Raw genomic sequence first — 26,662 nt, forward strand, 5'->3', positions numbered from 1 at the left:
TGAAAACACTGTCAGCTGAAACAAAATGTGATACATCCTAAGCAACCCGCTGGCAGTGATGCGGGGCAGACAGGACCAAGTTTGGACATCTGGTCTGGACTGAAGGACATGCCAACAATTTCTGACATGTCTACTGTCACTGCATATGATACTGTCACCATGGACAGAATGGTGGAGGATTACATCGGTGACATCATCCAAGTAGGCATGTCAGACAGTCCGTACCTGTACTGGCAGGAAAAAGAGGCAATTTGGAGGCCCCTGTACAAACTGGCTCTATTTTACCTAAGTTGACCCCCCTCCAGTGTGTACTCCGAAAGAGTGGTTAGTGCAGCCAGGAACCTTGTCAGCGAAAGGCGTAGGTTGCTTCCACAAAATGTGGAGAATATGATGTTCAACAAAATGAATGATCAAATCTTACAGGGAGACCAGCCTGTACCAGAACGTACAGAGGGACCTGTGGTGGTGGATTCCAGCGGGGACGAATTAATACTCTGTGAGGATGAGGATGTGCACAACACTGAAGAGGGTGAGGAATCGGTGGATGAGGAGGATAAGGACGTCTTGCCTCTGTAGAGCCAGTTTGTGCAGGGACAGATTAATTGCCAGCTTGTTTTGTGGGGGCCCAAATGAACCAATCATTTCAGCCACAGTCATGTGGCAGACCCTGGCGCTGAAATGATTGGTTTGTTAAAGTTTGCATATCCTTTTTATACAACATAAGGGTGAGTGGGAGGGCCCAAGGACAATTCCATGTTGCACCTCTTTTTTTATTTGCATTATGTACTGTTTAGGCCCTAGTTTTTCAAACTGACATCCTGTCTGCCACTGCAGTGCCACTCCTAGATGGGCCACGTGTTTGTGCCGCCCACTTGTGTAGCTTAGCATAGTCATCCAGCTACCTCGGTGCAACCTTTTGGCCTAAAAACAGTATTGTGAGGTGTTAGGTGTTCAGAATAGACTGGAAATGAGTGGAAATTAATGTTATTGAGGTTAATAATAGCATAGGAACAGAAAAACCCACAAATTCTGTGAATTTAGCTGTTTTTATGCTTTTTTTTAAAAAAAATACAGATACAAAACCCAGAACCCAAAACACGGAAGGGAGGTTTTGGCAAAATCATTCCAGATCCAAAACACGAAGAAAGATCCAGATCCAAAACCAAAACACAAAACACAAAAAGTGGCCGGTGCACACCCCTACTCTGAATAGGGGGGCTCTGTGAGCCCCTAAGCCAGTGGCAAATCCAGGGGGGGGATTAGTGTGATTGCTCCCCCCCCCAAAGACAGAGGAGACTGCTTTTGCTGCTCAGTGGCAGCAGCTGCCCTGGCCTCCCATGCCCCACTGCAGCATACAGCAGTGCTGGGCTTGATAGAGAGACTGCTGACAGGTAAGAGGGAGGGCGACGGCAGACCCAGGCCCCTGCCAGGCCCCCTCAACAAGCCCAGGCCCAGGTAATTAGTATCCCCCTATGCCCCTGAATATAGTAACATCATTTGAGATAAAAGTGGTGATTATTATTGTTTACTTCAGTTTAAAGCTACACAAAGGGAAGCCAGACGCTACTGCTTATCTGGACCCATGAGTAAGTGCAGCTGTATGCCACACTTACGGTACCTCCGGACTAGCACATTTGTGTTCGCAGCCCTATAGGGCTGTAACCAAAAATGTGCAAGTCCAGGGTCAGATTGGTCCGCAAGGGGGGCGAATTGCCATTTCATTGCCTGTGTTTCTATGCTGTTGCAACTGCAATTTGCCCCCTTCGCACCTAATTGGATTAACTTCTAAGGGTCTAGGTTATTAAGTAATCCAGAACTGGAAATGGACCTACTGTATAGATGTATGGGAAAGCACCCAAATATATTTTAAGAACTAACAGCACTAATGTAGCACCCCAAGGTAACTATTACTGTGAATTTTCAAAATGAGCATATTCTACCCACCACCAACATTAGTTTTAATTTTGTATTAAGGTAAATTTGTCTGTTCATATGCAAAACCTTGAAAACTACTGTATACTGTATTTATAGGCTTAAGGATAAATATTTATCATTATATCTCCCAACAAGGCATATCATCTGCACACATATGATTATACAATGCAAATAAAATGATTATAACATCTAATGATATAATTTGTTATACCAAATGTGTTATCCGTAACTTTTAATTGAAACGATTATCCAAACGCCAAATAAAGAAAAACACATTGTACTTTCTTATTTTTCATAGGTTGGACTGAATCCTACATTTGGGCATAATCATCAAATCAAGATAAGGTAAATAGACTTATAAAAGTATTGTTTTTTACAATGTTTATTATTATACCTGCCAAGTGCAACATCTCAGATGTATTTTTCTATTTATCATAATGTTCTATAAAGGATAAGAGGTATGTTACAGTATTCCTGCCTCATCATTATGTACAGCACAACACAGTGGGGGAGATGTATGACAGGCCGACTAACAGGCAGTAAATGTCCGTACCTGCTTCACCTCATATTGCCGTGAAGCAGATCCTGACCCGCATGTCTGATTTCTGGATTTGCCAAAGAGGTAGAGTGCTAATTTATCTGTCCGGCGAATTGCTCTCTCCCTCTTTCGGCTTCTGACCAGCACTTGCAGTGAATCTGCACACGTACTAGTCCGAAATTCCCAGCAACATCCACACCGTCATTGAATTAACAAAAAAAACTTTATTTTTTTTTGTAAGCATGGTCCCTGGCTCCCATATACCAGCAGCCTGGGACAGTGCCATTGGTCATTCATACATTGACTCACCACTTCGGCACCCTGTCTAGGTATAGTGGTGCTGATGTTATTCTGATTACTTCCCTGCATTACTACATGCAGGGAAGCAGTAACTGAAGCACATAACATGCGCCGTTACCAATTTTACAAACATCTTCCCATCATACATCTCCCCGTGTCCACAATGTGGATCTTCAATATGATATAGAACATTGCCTGAAATCTGACATCACTAGACGGGCCCTCATGTTTCAACTCTATCAGTCTATACAAAGCATTTGATAGTGATGAGATTGCAAGCCAATCATTCATTCTTTATTGTAGAATGATGTGTGAACGTGAAGTTTCACTACTCACCATACATCCAAACAGGTATATAACATGCTACTAAGGGGCCTACCCATCATAACTTCATTTCTACAAAAGCAGGTGAAAACGAAAATTTTTCACCTAAAATTGTAGAAATTAAGTTATTGGGCCATTCGTCAAGAAGGTAAAATAGGAGATATCACAGATATCTCCTACTTACCTTCCTCTTGCGGAATTGCCCGCTGTCCCCATACACTAGTATGGGGACAGAATTCATCAAGCTCCGAAAATACTATATTTTCGGAGCTTGACCACGGGAGCATTCGCCATCCAATAATTAACATAATAATGAATGAATAGGCCCAATAGTAATTAAATAGAGTCAAGTTTAGAATTAGATCTAAAATGTTTATACAGTAGTGAACAGCAGGACCAGATTAAGGCTTGTGGGGACCCTGGCGCAAATAAGTTGTGCGGGCCCCCACCAAGCCGCACAGAGCCTATCCCCTACCTCCATACCCCCTGATTATGTACCTTCTGGCTCTCTGTTGCGAATGTAGCAGCACAGTCAACGCTGCTGCATAGAGCGCAGTACGGCTTCTGAAGCCCCACATCAGTAATTCAGTGATCAGTGTCACGGACATGATGTGTCACGTGACACTGATGAGGGGACTCGGGAGCCGCTCTGTTTGCTATGTGGCAGTGCTGACTGTGTTGTTGCATTCAGAACACAGTTCAGCATCAAATCATACCCCATCCAGGAACAGGTGCCACTGGACACCTGTTCTCAGCAGGGTCACTCTGACTCTGTGTGGGCAGGGGCAATTATAGGATTTTCTGGGGAGGTTTCCATATATGTATACTGTGTGTGTGTATATATATATATATATATATATATATATATGTACACACATACATACACACAATATATATTTATATATACACGTGTGTGTTAAACACACACACACATATATATGATATATATGTAGCAAATGTATATATTATATATACCATACACACTAATACACACACATAAACACATGCATAACCTATACAGTACATACACAGTATACACACACTAACACACACATATATATATATATATTTAATTATATATATATATACATTAACACATACATACACATATATACACACTAACACATACTGTATATACAATAATACATACACATATATACATATAAACACATACATACACAATAAAACAGTACATATACACACTTACATTTTATGCAGCTGCTGCACACATCATTAGGCTTGCTGTATTGGCTCCGCCACAGTAGCAGGGGGAATTGGTCTGTTAGGGGGGGTTTCTAGCTACTCAGAAACTCCCCCTGCATGCTCTAGTGGTGAGGGCCCCTCTGTGTGTGGGGCCCCGGGAGGACCGCTCCTGTGCCCCCCCCCCTTAATCCAGCCCTGGTGAACAGTGAGCCCCTGATAATGAATGGTATGTAAGTATGCAATCTGTATTTATGCATCTTAAAGGTAACCAGTGCTTTTTTTTAATGATAGTACTAAATGGTACAGTAGGCAGTACCATAACGTTTTTTTAGAATACATTTTGAATTGTTATAACTATTTCTGTGAACAGGAGGGATAAGTGAAATTATTTCAGAAATTAATCAGATACTGTAAGTGTCTGAAGACTTTTCCAGAGTATGGAAGATACAGCAAAACTTGTATCAGCTTGTGACTTTAGGAGACTACTGGTACCTTTTTTCTACTACAGGTTCCTGTTTACTGACTACTGGACTGTAACCTTTTTTTCAGACTACTGGTACATTTTTTCGTTAAAAAAGCACTGAGTTTAACTGTGAAACAGTGAGAAGTTATCATGGCATGCACCAGTTATGGGTAGAACCATTAGTAAATATGGTGGCAAGTGAGTCTGGTTGGTCCTGTAATATATTCATGTTTAATATAGCGATAATGATAGAACCTGCACACCTTCAATTTGCAAGTCTTTTTAAGTGAACTTGCATAGTTTCCCTATAAAGCCGCTAGCGCTAATGGCATCCCACTTCAGGCACAGAACCGGATCTCCTCTCCCACACACACAATCTGAGATACGTATACCCCTGGTGCTCGGTACACACAGGAGGGATTTCTGCCAATGTCTATTGACAACAAGCTCTCCCTACCTGTTTGAGTGCTGATAGCAGTAGCACTCCTGCCTCTCTTACACACAACTGCACCTACCCCTATGACCTCTCATCTACTGTATAATGCTAGGCACATATCAAAAAAGCAGAGACTGGGGAAGTCATAGGTCTGGCCTCCTTCAACTCTAACTTCACATGGGATGCTTGTGTTTATAACACTGTGAGCAAGCATATCCTGAAGGATTACCATTATAGGAGGATGTGCAATTGTTTATAGAATATTTTATATGCCTGTGATGTATACTATACATGACCAGTGAGTGATGCTTGTGTTTAGAACACTGTGATCATATCTATTCTGATGGATTACCATTATAGAAGGATGTGCAATTGTTTATAGGACATTTTATAAGCCTGTGATTTATACTATACAGTATATGCATGTGTTTATAACACTGTGATCAAACATAGGATCTCATTCAGACCCGGTTGCAAGCGCTGAGCACTCGCAACCGGGTCGATGTTAAGGCCCTGCTCATGCGCAGCGGCCGCACTGCGCGTGCGCAAGCCCCGGAGCGAGAGAGAATTTCTCTCGATCCGGAGCTCACTACAAAAGGGACGGCTGTTGATGTTGATCGACAGCTCGCCCCGTTTTGTAGGCGGGGCGCGGGGGTGGTTACACAAACGGAGGCGTTCCCAAGCGAACGCCTGGCGTTTTGTGGGCGTCCGCCCTGACATCACCAGCGATGTCAGTGGGGAGCTTCCTGCTCGATCAGAGCAAGAAGCTATCTGGGCTTGCGGTTGCCGAGACCCAACCTTAGGGTCTCGTCGCAAGCCCCGATGACCATCGCGACCATCACCCTGGTCGGTCGCTAAGCTGTGGGTGCTAACCCACAGCTTAGCTAGCGACCAGGAGGCCGCACTAAAAAAAAGAAGCGGCCGTCCTCATTCAGAGAGAGCGATCGCTTCTTGCGATCGCCTCTGAATGAGGGCCATATTCTGATGGATTACCATTATAGGAGGATGTACAATTGTGCATAGGACATTTTATATTCCTTTGATGTATACTGTATAAGGCAAATGATTGATTACTAACTGCTCTAAACACATGTTTTAATAAACGTCCCTAATTTAATATGTCCTACTGAAAGGCAACTTGCTGTAATTTTGCACTAAAGAGAATTGTACTGTACCATACTGCACAACCGAGAGGAATTGTGAATACCTGAGAAACTATTGTTATCTAATAATATTGAACCATAGTATACTCCTTAGAAGTATTAGAAAAACAACTTTTCATAGTTACAATAGGACACCTCAGACCATGACAGTATTTAAAGTTGTACCTATATTAAGACATAATATATAGGTGACATAACTATACTGTATGTAAAAAGTCTGTAAAATATATTCCTATAGTTTTAGTTATTATTTATAATGGGAAGAGTCATGGTAACTCTAATACAGACAACCTGTCTTGATTCAAAATAGAATAATAGTAAGCATACAGTAAGTCATTCAAACAGTTATCACTAATTTCCACCTGCTTGCATAGTACACTGTATTTAAAAAAATAAATGCAGAGCAAAACAAGTGTTTGAATAAGTTTGAATGAAGTCAGATGCTGGCAATTGACAGCATTTGTTTCTTTTTTGGGAAGCACAGTTAAAAAACTGCAGTCATGAAGCAATGCTACAATGATCGTAACTCCTATGTTAACCTATAAACATGGGTCACTGCCTCTATTCTAGTCCAGCAGAAAATAATTTCTTAAAAGGATTCCATCCAGTAATGGCATATAGAACTAGAAATGATCTTCTGGCAGTGTCAGCCAATGTGGAAATAATTAGTATATGTGTTTTGGTAGTGTGAAGACCTGCAGTATTCCAGCTTTCTCCAGAGAGGTCTACTCTGTCACTCAATAAACTGATCTGTGGGTGACTTTAATTCTATTCAACAGTGTCTGTCAAATAGAACTGAAATGGCGAAAAGGTCTAGTAATGAAAAGCTTTTGAATACAGCTCCGAAAATAGGTTATAAGCAAACTTAGCTATGTTTTCAGCTACTTAGCTTTCAGCATTTACACTATATTTTTTTGACAGTATGCTTTATTTCTATGCTACTTTCTATCAAAGTCAAATCTTTTGACCTAGCAGAATTGTAAAATATAGGCTTTTTGTTTGACAGTTATTTTTAATTGCTTGTATATTTAAAATGATGCAAATATCTTTATCCTTCAAGGTTTTGTAAATTTAATTTTGAGCATCTCTGAATTGATGCTACAGTTAAGTTATTCCATACTTCATACCTGATTCAGAGATGGATGCAGTTGCAGTAGCTACTGCGTCTTTATTCTAATGTCGTGGCCGATGGTCTTCCAAATGAGACGCCCACTGGCTGTGGCACTAATCTGTTGCTGTGCATATTAAAATGCACTATTGGTTGCACCATAGGAGATTGCACCAGCCCTGTGGATGTGCAGAATCTCCATCTGACCATAGCCATGTGCATCTTTAGATGCAGTCATAGGCGAAGCTAGGGGGCAGTCCAGGTGTCCACCGGACCACCCATTAGAGTTGCGGCTGCAAATTTTAAAAAACAAATAAAAAATAATCTACATAAAGACGTGGCATGTCCGAGGCTCCAAGCACTGAGCAGCTCCGCCTGCAGTGTAGGAAAAAAGGATCGAACAGCGCTGGTATTCAGACAGTATAAATACTGGTTAACACTAATTAGCTCCAAATCTAGTAGAGCAACATCTGAATATAAATAACAAATGAAAGTGGTTCCCTGAATAATATTCAATGTGGCTTGGTTCAGAATTCAAAACATTTAATAATAAAATAATATAAAATATATGTAATGATAATAATCACACATAAAGTAGAAAATAATAACGCATAGGATGAATATTCCAGCATATAAAGTGCATGTGCGGACTCAAATTATAAGAGTCTCGAGTCCATATAGTTCACTGGTATTGTGAAAATCAAATAAAATGTCACAATGTCACAAGAGAAAGGCAACCCACATGGAGAGAAAATGGAGTATATTGAGGCAATCCGGACAATTATCCAGCAGTTGTCAGTATATTACCAGCCTGTGGAGATGATCCAGTTGATGACTGGTCCAGTTAGCCAGCGAGGGCCACCGCTTAATGGCAGATGGTAAAAAATGTGTAATGCTGGTCCGGAACTTCCCAAGTGCGTCTCCAAATCAATCCTGGTATTCTGGGGTGCTGTAAGTCCTGGGGTGCTAAACGCGTTTCGTTGTGGAACCCCACACAACTTCGTCAGTAGCTCAATAAAATGATCCTCTCAGAATGTGTTTAAATACCCTATGATGATTATAAAATCAATACAGCTGCGTACATCGTAATTATTCTGAACCAAGCCGTCCATATATTTATATAAATCACTATACACAAATTCTAAGGGAACTCCAATGGGAATAAAAAACATATTTAGTTCTTAATATACAAAATAATACACTACTTACAAATTCAATAGCGCACTCGCGCCTCATTACTTCCGGTTCATGCGACTCAGATAATATGATATGCTCACGTGAGTCCCCGGAAGTAATAATCAATGGTCTAAATCTATCACAGATCACGTGATGTAAACACAGACCACGTGCGTCTGTGTTCTGACCGCTGAATAATAGCGGTCATGTGATATGGCTCACTGCGTAGATATATTCACGTCAGTGGGTATGTATCCCTGCATGCCGCTCTACAATACTCTATCTCATAGCCATCTAATAAGCGGTGGTCACGTGATGTAAACATGCTTGCTGAATAAACCCATGTTATCATTGTTAATGAAGAATCCACACAGGGTATATTGCTAATCCAAACTAATAAGAGCAAATAACAGGGAGAAATGACAACAATCAAGTACTTAATTCCTAAATAGAGATAGATTATATGAAAGTTAAATCAAAAATAGCATACAAATCAATTAGATAGTATACACATGACTATCTAGGGGACTGAATAAACTGGGTCGTTAGAAAAATAATAATAGAATAAGACTAATACCACTCCTACATATCCACATAAAAATCTCAAATAGAGTGGAAATAAATGAGAAAATCAGTGATGGATACCCCATCTGTAAATAGTAGACCTACACAGGATACTAAAAAATGGAATTAAATTCTACTGATTCATTCAAACCACTCGGATACAATGAATTGAGTTTGAACATCCAATAAACCTCTTGCCTGCATAATGTCCGAAATCTATCACCCCCCCTGGACGTCATAGTGATGGACTCCAATCCAACTATCCCTAAAGTTTGGGGATCTTTATTATGTTTATCTAGGAAGTGTAAAGATAAGCTGTGTGTTCTCACACCCTTAATGATGTTCCGATGGTGTTCCATGAACCTCGTTCTAAGTGATCTTGTGGTGCGGCCTACATATTGCAGGCCGCAACCACAGGTGATGAGATAAACAAAATAGGGTGTGTCACAGTTCATAAAGCTAACTAATGTGTATGTATCCTGTCCTGTGCCTAAAGAAATGGTAGTTGTTTTCTTCTGTGTATGTCTACACATCATACATCTCACTTTCCCACACCGATGGAAACCTGGGGGTCTAGTAGGTAACCATTGTTCTCTGTGTTCAGAGGCATCCTTCTCTGAATTGATCTTTTTATCAGTCTTTAGATAACTAGGGGCTAGGATACATTTGAGAGATTTATTTTTCCTATAAATCACAACTGGTTTGGAAGGTAGGACATTTCTCAGAGTATTGTCTTGTTGTAAAATTCTATAATTTCTAGAAATAATCTCCCTAATTTCTTTATGTTTATTATTAAATTTACATATAAATGGTAAATTATTTCTATTAAATGATTTCTCTTTATTGCTATGTAGATCTTTTTCTTTTGGATATAGTAAATCTAGTCTCTCTAGATTCGAGACCTCCTCTAAGGCTTTATTCAAAATGTGCGGGGGATAACCCCTTCTCTCGAAAGAAGAGATCATCCTGGATGCTTGTGATTGAAAAGTTTCCAAAGTGGAGCAATTTCTCCGTTGGCGCATCAACTGCCCCTTGGGTATAGTATTTTTCCAGGGTTGGTAGTGGGCGCTTTTGAAGTGTAAATAGGATTGTGTATCCACCTGTTTGGTGAAATTCGAGGTGTGGATACTACCATCACTCATCAATATCATCCGTTGCGTATGGACTTCCTGGATGTGACCCTGGAGATCTGTGATGGTAGTATCCACACCTCGAATTTCACCAAACAGGTGGATACACAATGCGCCTACGGAGAAATTGCTCCACTTTTCAATCACAAGCATCCAGGATGATCTCTTCTTTCGAGAGAAGGGGTTATCCCCCGCACATTTTGAATAAAGCCTTAGAGGAGGTCTCGAATCTAGAGAGACTAGATTTACTATATCCAAAAGAAAAAGATCTACATAACAATAAAGAGAAATCATTTAATAGAAATAATTTACCATTTATATGTAAGTTTAATAATAAACATAAAGAAATTAGGGAGATTATTTCTAGAAATTATAGAATTTTACAACAAGACAATACTCTGAGAAATGTCCTACCTTCCAAACCAGTTGTGATTTATAGGAAAAATAAATCTCTCAAATGTATCCTAGCCCCTAGTTATCTAAAGACTGATAAAAAGATCAATTCAGAGAAGGATGCCTCTGAACACAGAGAACAATGGTTACCTACTAGACCCCCAGGTTTCCATCGGTGTGGGAAAGTGAGATGTATGATGTGTAGACATACACAGAAGAAAACAACTACCATTTCTTTAGGCACAGGACAGGATACATACACATTAGTTAGCTTTATGAACTGTGACACACCCTATTTTGTTTATCTCATCACCTGTGGTTGCGGCCTGCAATATGTAGGCCGCACCACAAGATCACTTAGAACGAGGTTCATGGAACACCATCGGAACATCATTAAGGGTGTGAGAACACACAGCTTATCTTTACACTTCCTAGATAAACATAATAAAGATCCCCAAACTTTAGGGATAGTTGGATTGGAGTCCATCACTATGACGTCCAGGGGGGGCGATAGATTTCGGACATTATGCAGGCAAGAGGTTTATTGGATGTTCAAACTCAATTCATTGTATCCGAGTGGTTTGAATGAATCAGTAGAATTTAATTCCATTTTTTAGTATCGTGTGTAGGTCTACTATTTACAGATGGGGTGTCCATCACTGATTTTCTCATTTATTTCCACTCTATTTGAGATTTTTATGTGGATATGTAGGAGTGGTATTAGTCTTATTCTATTATTATTTTTCTAACGACCCAGTTTATTCAGTCCCCTAGATAGTCATGTGTATACTATCTAATTGATTTTGTATGCTATTTTTTATTTAACTTTCATATAATCTATCTCTATTTAGGAATTAAGTACTTGATTGTTGTCATTTCTCCCTGTTATTTGCTCTTATTAGTTTGGATTAGCAATATACCCTGTGTGGATTCTTCATTAACAATGATAACATGGGTTTATTCAGCAAGCATGTTTACATCACGTGACCACCGCTTATTAGATGGCTATGAGATAGAGTATTGTAGAGCGGCATGCAGGGATACATACCCACTGACGTGAATATATCTACGCAGTGAGCCATATCACATGACCGCTATTATTCAGCGGTCAGAACACAGACGCACGTGGTCTGTGTTTACATCACGTGATCTGTGATAGATTTAGACCATTGATTATTACTTCCGGGGACTCACGTGAGCATATCATATTATCTGAGTCGCATGAACCGGAAGTAATGAGGCGCGAGTGCGCTATTGAATTTGTAAGTAGTGTATTATTTTGTATATTAAGAACTAAATATGTTTTTTATTCCCATTGGAGTTCCCTTAGAATTTGTGTATAGTGATTTATATAAATATATGGACGGCTTGGTTCAGAATAATTACGATGTACGCAGCTGTATTGATTTTATAATCATCATAGGGTATTTAAACACATTCTGAGAGGATCATTTTATTGAGCTACTGACGAAGTTGTGGGGGGTTCCACAACGAAACGCGTTTAGCACCCCAGGACTTACAGCACCCCAGAATACCAGGATTGATTTGGAGACTCACTTGGGAAGTTCCGGACCAGCATTACACATTTTTTACCATCTGCCATTAAGCGGTGGCCCTCGCTGGCTAACTGGACCAGCCATCAACTGGATCATCTCCACAGGCTGGTAATATACTGACAACTGCTGGATAATTGTCCGGATTGCCTCAATATACTCCATTTTCTCTCCATGTGGGTTGCCTTTCTCTTGTGACATTGTGACATTTTATTTGATTTTCACAATACCAGTGAACTATATGGACTCGAGACTCTTATAATTTGAGTCCGCACATGCACTTTATATGCTGGAATATTCATCCTATGCGTTATTATTTTCTACTTTATGTGTGATTATTACCATTATATATATTTTATATTATTTTATTATTAAATGTTTTGAATTTTGAACCAAGCCGCATTGAATATTATTCAGGGAACCACTTTCATTTGTTATTTATATTCAGATGTTGCTCTACTAGATTTGGAGCTAATTAGTGTTAACCAGTATTTATACTGTCTGAATACCAGCGCTGTTCGATCCTTTTTTCCTTCTCTTTGTGTTACATTGGGGTTTGACACACCCCTTTCGAACCAGCTGCTCTGACAGCGCCTTTCCTATCTTCTCTCCATCTATCGCATCCGCCTGCAGTGTACTCTGGCTGCTTGGTGGGCCCAGCTTTCTGCTTGTACGGCGCGTCGTGACATAATGACATCACATCGCACAAACCCCACTATGAGGAGTTCGCGTGTGTGACTATCTATGAGGAGTTCACGTGTGTGACTGTGAACTGAGGAGCAGGCAGACAATAGTAGTACTATCATCGGGCTAATACCAGGCAGCGCAACGTCACTCATGCAGGCACTGACTGGGCAGGAGGTCATGTTCTCCTCAGATCTACTGCAGTTAAAAGTTTGTGGTCACCTACGGCTTCCCTGTTGGTCTAGTGGTACAGCTGGGCACCGCCACGGGCCGCCTATCATGGCCTCTGTAGCCGCATCAATCACTGCAGCAGTATTTGTTCTAAAGGGCATTCTACAGCATCATTACTGGGATTGCCTGAACCTATGGAACTTACAGCGCAACATCATCAGAGTTCCCCCACCAACCCGGCCCAGCTGTGTGACATGTAATGAGAAAAGAATAAGCACATTACATGGAGGTGTGGTATGGGGGGGGTAAGGTGTAAAGGCATAATAACAAATGAGCATGGGAAAGATGGAGGAGCAGGAAGACAATAGGACAGATGTGAGAGAGTTGAAGGAAGAATGACTAGTGAAGGAAAGGAGTAGTGAAGAAGAAGGATGGAAAGAGAGTAGAGAATAGAGCAGGGAGAGAGAGTGTAAATACTTTAAATGATAAACATACCATCCCGCTATATGGTTCATGTTGAATTGTTATTCAAAATAGTGTAGAATTGACTTTTACTGTATGTTTAAAAATAAAACCAATGACCCAAAAACATAAGAAAATAGAGACTTATGATTTATAGAGAAAAAAGTTATATGATTGGTTGAAGATTAATTAAAATTGTATTGGACACAATTTTCCAATGGGTGGTGCAACATTTTTTACAAAAAGAACAGGGGCGTGCAGGAGATGCTCTTGGTGGCCCACAAAATATCCAGACATTTTAGACATTCGGCAAGTGCTTGTCGAAGATTGCATGACTAGCAGTTACTGTTAAATTTGCCCTGCCATCAGCTGAAGCAAGAGGTAGTAACTCAGTGGAATTCTACCCTCTATATGTTTCAGTGGATGGAGTAACAGCAAAAGGCCATCCAGGGCTATACAATGGCCTATGACACAGGCTAAGAAGGGGGAATGCACCTGTTGTAATTTCCGTGTTGTGCAAGGTTCTCAAGCCCTTTGAACTTGCCACACGTGAAGTTAGTACAGACACTTCCAGCTTGAGTCAGGTCATTCCCCTCATCAGACTTTTACAAAAACAGCTAGAGAACCTGAAGGAGGAACTGAAACGGAGCGATTGCGCAAGGTATGTCGGACTGGTGGATCAAGTCTTTGATTCACTTCACCAGGATCCAAGAGTTGTCAATCTATTGAAATCTGAAAAATATATTTTGGCGACCATTCTTGATCCTAGGTTTAAGTCCTACCTTGTGAGTTTTTTTTCCAACAGACTGAAATCTAAAACTATGCAAAGAGCTGTTGGTAACAAAATTGTCAGCTGCAGCCACATGTGAAATGCCATCATCTTCTCCTTCAGTTTCTGCAGCTGCCAGGAAAAAACTACATTTTCCTTACAGAATGCCTGAATGACGGCGACCTTTCACCAAAAAATTACATCTGATCGGGCCTGAGAGAACTGCCTACTAGTGACATGTCTTCTACCGTGAATATGTGTGATACGGTCTCCATTCACAGAATGGTGGAGGACTATTTCAGAGATAACATCCTAATAGGCATGTCAGACAGTCCCTTTCAGTATTGGCAGGAAAAAGCGGCAATTTGGAGTCCCATACACAAACTGGCTTTGCATTACTTAAATTGCCCACCCTCCAGTGTGTACTCCGAAAGAGTTTTCAGTGCAGCTGGCAACCTTGGCTGGCAATCGGCATAGGAGGTTACTTCCTGAAAATGTAGAAAAGATGATGTTCATTAAAATGAATTACAAATTCCACGAGGAAGACTTCTACCAACAATTACATAAAAAAATTACAGAGGCACCTATGGTGGATTCCAGCGGGGATGAATTAATATTGTGTGAAGGAGAGGATGTACACACTGATGGGGAGGACGAGGACGACGACAACTTGTAATGCAAAGCCAGTTTGTGTATGGGGTCATTTTCATTTCCATGTCCAATGCACATTGGCAGCTTGTTTTATGGGGGTCCAAACAAACCAATAATTTCAGCCACAATTGGCAGTCCTCATTGCTGAAATGATTGGTTTGTTAAACTGTGAATGTCATGTTTCGTATACAACATAAGGGTGGGTGGGAGGGCCCAAGGACTATTCCATCTTGCACCTTTTTCCTTTCCATTATGTGCTGGTTGGGGCATTGCTGCCTGACATTTTAAACTAATGTCATGGTTGGTTTAGGAACCAATGATTTGTTTTTTAATTAATTTATTATAAATTTTACAGCCAGGGGTGCACCAATGAATTGTTTTTTTATTTATTTATTATCAATTTTACAGCCAGGGGCTGCACCAATGAATAGTTTTTTAAGTTAATTTATTATAATTTTTACAGCCAGGGGCTGCACCAACTATCAACTATCAAATCTTCAATCCTCAAGGGTATCCCAACCATCATCTTTGCACAGTCTTCAACTCTATTAACAATTATATCAATCAGTTTTGAGCCAGCAAGCTGGATGCAACCTTTTGGCCCTTTAGCTAGATGAAAAAAATCAATATTGTGAGCTGTGAGGTGGTCAAAATTGACTGGAAATGAGTGGAAATAAATGTTATTGATGTTATTAATACTGTAGGAAGAAAAAAAGGCCCATTTTATGCTACTTTAGCTGTTTTTTTGTTTTTTTAAGAAAAAATCCAGAACCAAAACAGGAAAACAAAACACAGAGGTAAGGTTTTGGCAAAGGCAATCCAGATTCAAAACCAGGGGAGATCCAGATCCAAAACCAAAACACGGGGGTCGGTGCACCTTCTCTATCAAGAACCTAAATGCAATTGATATAATCAAAAAGCTATTGCTCATCCTATCAAGGCAGTCAAAAATTGAAAGCAATTAATTAGGATTCAGTTAATTAGATTCCAAAAAATTACAACCTCATGATTAGTCTTGTCAATTATTTCCAGTCTAGACATCGAATAAAAATGACTATATATACAAAACATAAGATTAAGTACAAATTAAATCATTCAAAATAGACAGTAAAGTTGTGTGCAGAGAAAAATCCAAACCAACTAGTTTTGCCTTACTAAACATTGTCACTTTAAATTTATCTGCTAACTTGCCAAAATCTCAGGACATTCAGAATCCTGCATCCTATTACTGTATTGGTTGCTATGGGCACCATCTAAACTTCTAAAAACTCGCACTTTAGTAAATATACCCCTTACAGTATTGGTCTGTACTCACCCATGTTTTGTTGCATATTTATTGTAGGAATAACCTCACCAGTAGGATCTTTAAGTGTTCTTTGCAAAAAGTTAATTTTTATTTAAATAGATGCAATCCTGGTTATGGATAAATAGAAGTAAATGTGTCTGCACACAAAAATAAAAGTTTTTAAAAGCACTCAAGTAAAGGTGCCTTTACTTGAGCGCTTTTAACGACTTTTATTTTTGTGTGTATATACGTCTGTGATTGGTGAATATCACATTGTTATTAGCTGCCAGGTGCAGCGTGGAGCGCAAGCATCTATTTCTCTGTTTTAAATGTGTCTGCGCTTAGCCACAGTGTCCCCTTATGCTGACATAGTCTGTATGTGTATGTATATAATAGTAAATATCACACAGAAACTATAAACCTATCCAGATATTATGTATTTAATCAGATAAAGTGAAAGGAGTCACAGTGCTCCTCAGAATATATCAATCTTTAAACGTGAGCTATAGAATGCTACGGGCCAAATATAATAAGGTGAGAGTTTATAAAATGTGAGTTTAGCAGTAAAATTCTCACACTAATACATTGATCGAGTTGTATTATCAAAACAGGAAACACCTGGATGAGAGTTTAAATCTTGAGAGTTTTTTAAGTCTGAAAAACATGCAAGTTTGCATGTTCTGTGACTTTATTACATTGGCTGAGTTTACAAATGTGAGAGTTTTCACCCTATTACATTTGGCCCTATATGTCTCATAGCATGAGTCAATTGTAGCACAGTATTAGTTGTAAACACTGGTATTAGAAAAAATGAGTAGTATAAATATAAAAAGGACAAAAACAATTGGGCATATGGAGCAAAATGTTTTTTAAAAGTCCAAAGATAACAATGTTTTTTCCGCAGGGGCGGCGTCCCATGCCCTCCGGTCCGTTAACTTGTTGAAAATCCAGGCGCTTGTGAAAATCCAGGCACTTGTGAGTCCAACAATGCATGTAGATGTCCGGTGTTGCTATTTTCTGAGTGGAGTGTGTGCCTAGTTACACACTGCTTGGTCTCCGTGTAAGTAATTCCCAGACGCGCAGGTTCCTTATCTAAATTATTTCAATCCTGGTTACACTGTATAAAACTTAAAATTTCTGATAGAAACAGAAAATATTACTGAAAAAATAAAACAAAAATAAAGATTAAAATTATAATTAAGATATAATAAAAATCTGTTTTAAAAAAGAGAAGCAAATGGGATGTGAATAAAATAAGCTCCAAATCTGAATTTATCACATCTCGGAGGACACTTTCTGCTTTCTTAGGTAAGTACTGCCCTGACATCTGTGGATTATTTGGTCTGCCAGTCTACAGCAAGGCAATTTAACACCTGTCCCACTCCCGGCTTCTTGGCACCTATGGTCCACAATGGCCAGTAATCAGAACTAGGACACGTTAACTCCTCGGAAGAACACACATTGGTGGCAGGGATGTGCAGTCAGGGTAGGCATGGGAGGCAGATCCTCCCCTGTCATACTCCTGAGATTTGATATAAAAATTATTGGAATAATACAAAGAAGATATATATAACTTATAAACATCGTCTTTGTTCACTTTAAAAATTATTACAATAAACACTCACCAGCTTTGTAGAGCTCTCTGTGACTGCAGAGATATGAGAGATGAGGCAGCAACAGCTCAGCCTTGCTTCTGTATAGTTAGACACTGCTTGCAGACTTGGGGACGGGGCCACACTATGGGTAGTAAGCTGCACCGAAAGAGAGCTAATAGCGGAATGCCTCTGTGTAAAAGGGGCGTGCCTTGAGCACTGATGGACACCTTGGATGTCTCATGTGACCAGGAAGTGCACTGCAGTGTTTAGAGATTGGATCTCAGTCACCAGTAGCAAGTGAAGACATAGTGATGCAAATATGGACACTGAAGCTTAGGGGTAAATTTACTAAAGTGAGAGTTTTTAGAAGTGAGTTTTAAAAGTGATGTTGCCCATCGCAACCAATCAGATTCTACTTAACATTTAGATAGCACCTTCTAGAAGATAATAGCTAGAATCTGGTTGCTATGGGCAACATCACTTTTAAAACTCACTTCTAAAAAGTCTCACTTTAGTAAATTTACCCCTTAGTGTAGTGAGGGGAGAGTTACAGTGAGTAAGGTGTGAGACAGGCTCCCAGCAGACCCATCTCCATGTATGCCTCCCCAGCCATAGACCACACCGCATATCACTGATTGGTGGTCCAGGCTGGTGCCAGGCACAACCTTCCATTTTCTTGCCTGTATTCCTTCCATTCCCTTCCTCACTCCCCAGCATTAGCATGAATTAAAGTGTTTGCAATTAACAAACTTGTTCTTTTGGGTTTGGGATGCAGTATCCGGACCCAATGCCAAAATAGACTGACACCACTTGATAGCATAGCGGCATCACCCATTGGTGGTCCAGGCTAGTGCCAGCAGAAGCCTTCCAATTTAATTTTTATGATTATGTTTTCTCCATGGGTTGGGACTAATGTGAATAACAAAAAAAAGGCACAGATGATAAAATGCACACACAAGGGACTAGGGGCTCTATTTACTACATTCCGCATTTTGAATGCAGATTGTAGTGTGATATTAATGACTGAATTCGCATTGCGAATTCAGGCAATATCACAGGGAGTTACTACAAATCCCTTGCAGGGACAGAGCTTGCGATAAAGCTTTGTCCCTGCGAATCCCTTATTTTTGCAAAAAATACCATGACAAAGTGCCCGCACATGCGCCGACCGGCCGCTGCTGCTACCCCCGGCGCTAAGCCCCACTCCACGGAGCTAAGCCCTGCCACCCGCGATCGCGGACCCCCTGCGACACCCCCTCCCTTTATAGCACTTACCTGCATGATCCCCTCCGGTGATGTCCTCCTTGCGTCCGGTCCGGTGATATCCCATACTGCACTGGGACCCGATCACCTGATGACCGGGCCGCAGTGCACTATGGGAGACGAGCTGACCGAAGGGGAGACATCACCGGAGGCCCGATCACTGGTCCCTGGAGTCAGGTAAGTAAAAAATTTGACAATTTGTTCTTTTTTTTACAGTAATCAGCTTGCGGTCTGTTTAGACCACACGACTGATTACTGGGACCGACTCCCGGCTCTGCTCTCCACGTTAGAGCGGAGCAGGAGTCCGGTAACCAGGGAAGACCATGGATAACGCCACCTCCAGGTGTCATAATAGGGGGCCGGGCTGCTGGAGTAAGAAGATCGAGAGGAGCCGCAGATCAAGAGGAGCAGAAGAAGAAGAAATAAGGTAAGTGGCGGTGGTATGGAGGGGGGGAGGGTGAAAGAGGCTGACTGGCGCTGGGGGGGGGACAGGCTGACACACGCTGGCGCTGGGGGGGAGATGAAGAGGCTGACACACGCTGGCACTGGGGGGGGACAGGCTGGTGCTGGGGGCGGAGATGAAGAGTCTGACACACGCTGGCGCTGGGGGGGACAGGCTGGTGCTGGGGGGGATGAAGAGGCTGACACATGCTGGCACTGGGGGGGGGACAGGCTGGCACTGGGGGGGATGAAGAAGCTGACAAATGCTGGGGGGGCAGGCTGACACACACGCTGGCGCTGGGGGGGGATGAAGAGGCTGACACACACACTGGCGCTGGGGGGGGACAGGCTGACACACACTGGGGCTGGAGGGGGATGAAGAGGCTGACACATGCTGGCGCTGGGGGGGGACCGGCTGACACACACACTGGGGCTTGGGGGGGAAGGCTGACACATACGCTGGGGCTGGGGGGGAGGCTGACACACACACTGGGGCTGGGGGGGAAAGAGACTGACACATGCTGGGGCTGGGAAGAGGCTGACACACGCTGGGGCTGGGGGGGGAAAGGCTGACACGCTGGTGCTGGGGGGGATGAAGAGGCTGACACACGCTGGTGCTGGGGGGGACAGGCCGGCGCTGGGGGGGGATGAAGAGGCTGACACACACTGGGGGTGGACAGGCTGACACACACTCTGGTGCTGGGGGGGGATGAAGAGGCTGACACACACGCTGGTGCTGGGGGGGGGACAGGCTGACACACACGGGCTGGGGGGGATGAAGAGGCTGACACATGCTGGCGCTGGGGGGGGCAGGCTGACCCACACACTGGGGCTGGGGGGTTAAAAGGCTGACACACAAACTGGGGCTGGGGGGGAAGGCTGACACATACGCTGGGGCTGGGGGAGAGGCTGACACACACTGGGGCTGGGGGGAAAGAGACTGACACACACTGGGGCTGGGGGGGAAGAGGCTGACACATGCTGGGGCTGGGGGGGGAAGAGGCTGACTCACTGGGGCTGGGGGGGGAAGAGGCTGACACACGCTGGGGCTGGGGGGGGAGGCTGACATGCTGGGGCTTGGGGGGAAGAGGCTGACACATGCTGGGGCTGGGGGGGAAAAGGCTGACACACTGGGGCTGGGGGGGGGAAGAGGCTGACACACACTGGGGCTGGGTGGGAAAAAGGCTGAGACACATGCTGGGGCTTGGGGAAAGATGCTGATATGCTGGGGGAAAGAGACTGACACATGCTGGGGCTGGGGGGGAAAGAGGCTGACACACGCTGGGGCTGGGGGGGGAAAGAGGCTAACACATGCTGGGGCTGGGGGGGAATGAGGCTGACACATGCTGGGGCTGGGGGGGAAAGAGGCTGACATGCTGGGGAGGAAAGAGGCTGACATGCTGGGGCTGGGGGGGAAAGAGGCTGACACACGCTGGGGCTGGGGGGGAAAGAGGCTGACATGCTGGGGCTGGGGGGGAAAGAGGCTGACACACACTGGTGGGAAAGAGGCTGACACACACACTGGGGCTGGGGGGGAAAGTGGCTGACACATGCTGGGGCTGGGGGGGAAAGAGGCTGACACGCACACTGGGGCTGGGGGGAAAGAGGCTGACACATGCTGGGGGTGAAAGAGGCTGACACACGCTGGGGCTGGGGGGGAAAGAGGCTGACACACGCTGGGGGTGAAAGAGGCTGACACACGCTGGGGGTGAAAGAGGCTGACACACGCTGGGGGTGAAAGAGGCTGACACACGCTGGGGCTGGGGGGGAAAAGGCTGACACACTGGGGCAGGGGGGGGAAGAGGCTGACACACACTGGGGCTGGGGGGGAAAAGGCTGAGACACATGCTGGGGCTGGGGGGGAAAGAGGCTAACATGCTGGAGCTGGGGGGAAGAGGCTGACACATGCTGGGGCTGGGGGGGAAAGAGGCTGACACGCTGGGGCTGGGGGGGAAAGAGGCTAACACACGCTGGGGGTGAAAGAGGCTGACACACACTGGGGTGAAAAAGGCTGACACATGCTGGGGGTGAAAGAGGCTGACACGCTGGGGCTGGGGGGGGAAAGGCTTACACACTGGGGCTGGGGGGGGAAGAGGCTGACACACACTGGGGCTGGGGGGGGAGACTGAGACACATGCTGGGGCTGGGGAAAAGATGCTGACATGCTGGGGGGAAAGAGACTGACACATGCTGGGGGGAAAGAGGCTGACACATGCTGGGGCTGGAAGGGAAAGAGGCTGACACATGCTGGGGCTAGGGTGGAAAGAGGCTGACACATGCTGGGGGTGAAAGAGACTGACACGCTGGGGCTGGGGGGGAAAGAGGCTGACACATGCTGGGGGTGAAAGAGGTTGACACACGCTGGGGGTGAAAGAGGCTGACACACGCTGGGGGTGAAAGAGGCTGACACACGCTGGGGCTGGGGGGGGAAAGGCTGACACACTGGGGCTGGGGGGGGAAGAGGCTTACACACACTTGGGCTGGGGGGGAAAAGGCTGAGACACACTGGGGCTGGGGGAAAGATGCTGACACACTGGGGGGAAAGAGACTGATACATGCTGGGGCTTTGGGGGAAAGAGGCTGACACATGCTGGGGCTGGAGGGGAAAGAGGCTGACACATGCTGGAGCTGGGGGGGAAGAGGCTAACATGCTGGGGCTGGGGGGGAAAGAGGCTGACACACGCTGGGGCTGGCGGGAAAGAGGCTGACACGCTGGGGGGGAAAGAGGCTGACACACACTGGAGGTGAAAGAGGCTGACACACTCTGGGGTGAAAGAGGCTTATACATGCTGGGGGTGAAAGAGGCTGACACACGCTGGGGGTGAAAGAGGCTGACACACGCTGGGGCTGGGGGGGAAAGAGGCTGACACATGCTGGGACTGGGGGGGAAAGAGGCTGACACATACTTGGGCTGGGGGGGAAAGAGGCTGACACACGCTGGGGCTGGGGGGGGAAAAGGCTGACACACTGGGGCTGGGGGAGGGGAAGAGGCTGACACACACTGGGGCTGGGGGGGAAAGGCTGAGACACACTGGGGCTGGGGTAAAGATGCTGACATGCTGGGGGAAAAGAGACTGACACATGCTGGGGGGGAAAGAGGCTGACACTTGCTGGGGCTGGAGGGGAAAGAGGCTGACACACGCTGGGGCTGGGGGGGAATGAGGCTGACACATGCTGGGGCTGGGGGGAAATAGGCTGACACACACACTGGGGGGGGAAAGAGTGACACACACGCTGGGGCTGGGGGGGAAAGCATATTCTTGCATCTGGGCCCACCACTCTCTAGTTCCACTCTCTGATGCATTCTTCGATAGGGCGACCGATGGAGTGTCTTAATATGTACAGTGACAGATTAATGTGGCAGCTGGTGAGTATCTCAGAAGAAAGCACATCGGCTGCAACTGCCTCTATTTTTGAATCAGGTCCAGAGTGAGAGGCAGAGTAGGGAGTGACAGGCTGAGACGCTGCATGACTTTCTATCCCGCTGAAAAACTAATGCAAAACTATTTTATAAAAAATATATTTTTTATTAATTTAACTCTTTATTTGTATTTGTCAGGGTACTTATCCCCCCCCCCCCAAAAAAAAGTAAAGTATTTTCACCTGCTTAAAAATGTAAGGGGTCCATGTTCACTCCCCGTCCTCTCTCCCCAGCTGCCGTCAGTGAACTGACAGCAGCAGTAGACTCTGTGCACTAGAGTGTGCCCGGAGTCTACAGTGCATGCGCAGGTCACCGGAAAAATTGTGCGGCTACCATTTTCATGGTGATTTCCTACTGCACAAGTGCAAAATGCAGGGAAGATGGCCACGGTGGCCATTTTTCAGGCTTTTTGTGTAGTGCTACTCTGGGAATTCGGAGAGGTAAGTATTAAAAAAAAGTATGGGTGCAGGGTGTGCGGTTGTGGGCATGCACCCATTATAAATACGTCCCTGTGCACGGATGATGGTCATTTTGAAAGCTGTATACAGCACCTCCAATTTTTACCAAGCAAGCTTATAAAATGACCGATATTGATTGGATTTGGGCCCTCCACCCACACCTTTCATTTTAAAAAGGAAAAGTAATTATAATTTACAAACCACCAGACAATTCTGCTGCAGAGGGGATAGATTATGGACAGTGTTTGTTTGGTTGAGGGTTTTTTTGGGTGCATGAAAGAAATATAAAGTAAACAAACTGACAAATACCAGGGTAGTTCCCAAAATGTTTGCAGCTTTCTTGGTTAACTGTGATATAGCTCTGCACACAATTAGAACAAGATTACATTTTTAAGCAGGTGAAAATACTTTACTTTTTTTGGGGGGGGGGGATAAGTACCCTGACAAATACAAATAAAGAGTTAAATTAATAAAAAAAATATTTTTTATAAAATAGTTTTGCATTAGTTTTTCAGCGGGATAGAAAGTCATGCAGCGTCTCAGCCTGTCACTCCCTACTCTGCCTCTCACTCTGGACCTGATTCAAAAATAGAGGCAGTTGCAGCCGATGTGCTTTCATCTGACGTACTCGCCAGCTGCTACATTAATCTGTCACTGTACATATTAAGACACTCCATCGGTCGCCCCATCGAAGATTGCACCAGCCCTATGGAAGTGCAGAATATCTGTCTCAACATAGCCGCCTGTGCCAATGCAGCTGTAACACACCTGTGACATGTCTACATCTGGCTAGCCACCCCCCTGTTACAGTGTACAGTATGTCACTCTCAGGGCCTGATTTGAATATGGATGCAAATTCCATCAGGACTATGTACTGTGCGTAGTCGCGACTCAATACAGATCCTGGCGGCGGCGATATTTGCATATTTTTGCACAAGCTGCTTCACAAATCCAAGTGCTTGGGTTCAAATATACAGCTTCATATGCAGATCAGTCAATTATTGAAGTTCTGAGTAACCCTAAAGTTACTCAAAATGGCCATCGGAACTGAGACACTGGAGCCTTCGCAACTGCATAGAGGATCACAGTTGCAGGCTGAGATACACCCCGAAAACAGTTGCGACATGCCTGCGCTTGAGTCACCACCTGCCCGTTGCTGCCCAAAAACAATCCCTGTCTATCATTCTTTTTGAGAATAAATCCTCAGTGTGACTGCCTTCACAAGATAATCGCGGAACATGCGCAGTTCAACTCTGAAGCAGTAGAAAAAACATTGGCAATTTTCAAAAACATCGGCTTTGCATCCATCTCTGAAGTCCTCAGTCTTTTTTATCACTTTCAAGTTCAACTGACATTGATGATCGATCCTTTGCCTACATGCATAAATGGCAAATGGCAGATAAATATCCTCACAGCGCCCTTATAAGTGATCAAAAAACAGCGAACACAGACATTTTTGGGAAAATTATGTTGAACTTGCTTCACCTCAGGATTGGATTTTAAAATCGAAAACATGTCAGATCTGAGATTTCTGGGAAATGGCGTTTTGCCTCTTGACAAGATCCAGGTTGAAGATTTGAGTCATGACTTGGTGCTGCTCAGTACCCCTAAATTCAGATCTATCAGATTTTTCCAAGTCCAAACCACTCATCTCTAATTTAAACCTTCCAATTTTACTTCTTCAAAACAACAGTACTATAAGAATAGCTCCATTATTCTTTTTTTACTCATACAAAATTATTTTTAGGAAAAACAGAGATTCTAGAATGTACTTTAATTGGTAGTTGCTTCAAGATTAGAGATGAGCGGGTTCGGATCTCAGAGATCTGAACCCACTCAAATTTCGGGGACCCGGGGTGATCTCCCTGCCTGCCCCGGATCCCTGACCCGAGGCAAAACCTCGCGACCCCTCTGTCGAGTCACGAGGTTTTGTTTTCAGCGGGTTTAATGCTGATTGGCTGAGAGAGCCGTCTGTCACAGCTCTCAGCCAATCAGCGTTAAGCCCATTGAAAACTACACAAAAAGAGGAAAAGAAGATGGCGCCCACCATCCCCCACCACCTGACACCGCCGGCACCCCCACTGGCAGCATCCCCTGCTGCCGACACTCCTGCACTGCTGCCCAACGTACTGAGGACACCATCAGCGCCCCCACACTGCCGACACTCCCACACTGAGGACACCACCAGCACCCCTGCATTGCCAACACAGTCAGCAAACCTGCACTGAGGATACCTCTGGCACCCCCGCTCTGCCGACACCCTGCATTGACAACACCCCTGCACTGCTGACACAGTCATCAAACCTGCACTGAGGACACCGCGGGCACCCCCGCTCTGCCGACACCGCCGGCACCCTGCATTGAGAACACAACCTTCACTGCCGACACAGCCAGCAAACCTGCACTAAAGACACCGCTGGCACCCCTGCACTGCCAACACAGCCGGCAAACCTGCACTAAAGACACCGCTTGCACCCCTGCACTGCCGACACAGCCAGCAAATCTGCACTAAGACACTGCTGGCTCCCCCGCACTGCCGACACAGCCAGCAAACCTGCACTAAAGACACCGCTGGCATCCCCGCACTGCCGACATCACCGGTACCCTTCACTAAGGACACTGCCAGCACCGCAGCACTGCCATTCCATGTACTGAGGACCCTGTCAGCAACCCCGCTCTGCCGACACTGCTGTCACAGTAAGTGCACTATTGGTGTATCCAACCCACACTGTATAACACACTGTATCCGTGTTGGAAATTAGAAACTGAACTGCCACGTTAGTGCCGCCCACTGTGTCACTTAGCTTAGTCAGCCAGCTAGCTGGATGCAGTCTTTTGGCCTTAACTAGATGAAGCAAATAATATTGTGAGGTGGTCAAAATTTATTGGAAATTACTGGAAATAAATGTTATTGAGGTTAATTATACTGTAGGAACAAAAACAGACCCATTTTATGTGATTTTAGCTGTTTTTATGATTTTTTAAGAAAAAATCCAGCTCGAAAACCAAAACATGAAAACAAAACACGGAGGTGAGGTTTTGGCAAAACCAATCCAGATCCAAAACCAGGGTAGATCCAGATCCAAAACCAAAATACGGGGGTCGGCGCACATCTCTATTCAAGATGGCTTCAGAAAAGCATTGTATTATTTTGATATTGAGAACAAGCAATTGAT

At 44.1% G+C, this 26,662-nt stretch overlaps 1 protein-coding gene across 5 annotated transcripts in view; it reads left to right on the forward strand.

Annotated features, from left to right (window-relative positions):
* LOC148522870 (poly(rC)-binding protein 3-like) overlaps positions 1 to 26,662 on the forward strand; it is a 1,341,444-nt gene that overhangs the window by 451,013 nt on the left and 863,769 nt on the right. For all 5 annotated transcript variants that reach the window (XM_088473625.1, XM_088473627.1, XM_088473623.1 and 2 more), the window contains one exon: positions 2,234 to 2,280. The gene's annotated coding sequence lies outside the window, so the exon portion shown is untranslated. The remainder of the gene's footprint in view (positions 1 to 2,233; positions 2,281 to 26,662) is intronic.

The sequence above is a fragment of the Taudactylus pleione genome, unplaced genomic scaffold (genome assembly GCF_031769625.1).
Source record: "Taudactylus pleione unplaced genomic scaffold, aTauple2 ptg000137l, whole genome shotgun sequence".
Classification (NCBI taxonomy): Eukaryota; Metazoa; Chordata; class Amphibia; order Anura; family Myobatrachidae; genus Taudactylus; species Taudactylus pleione.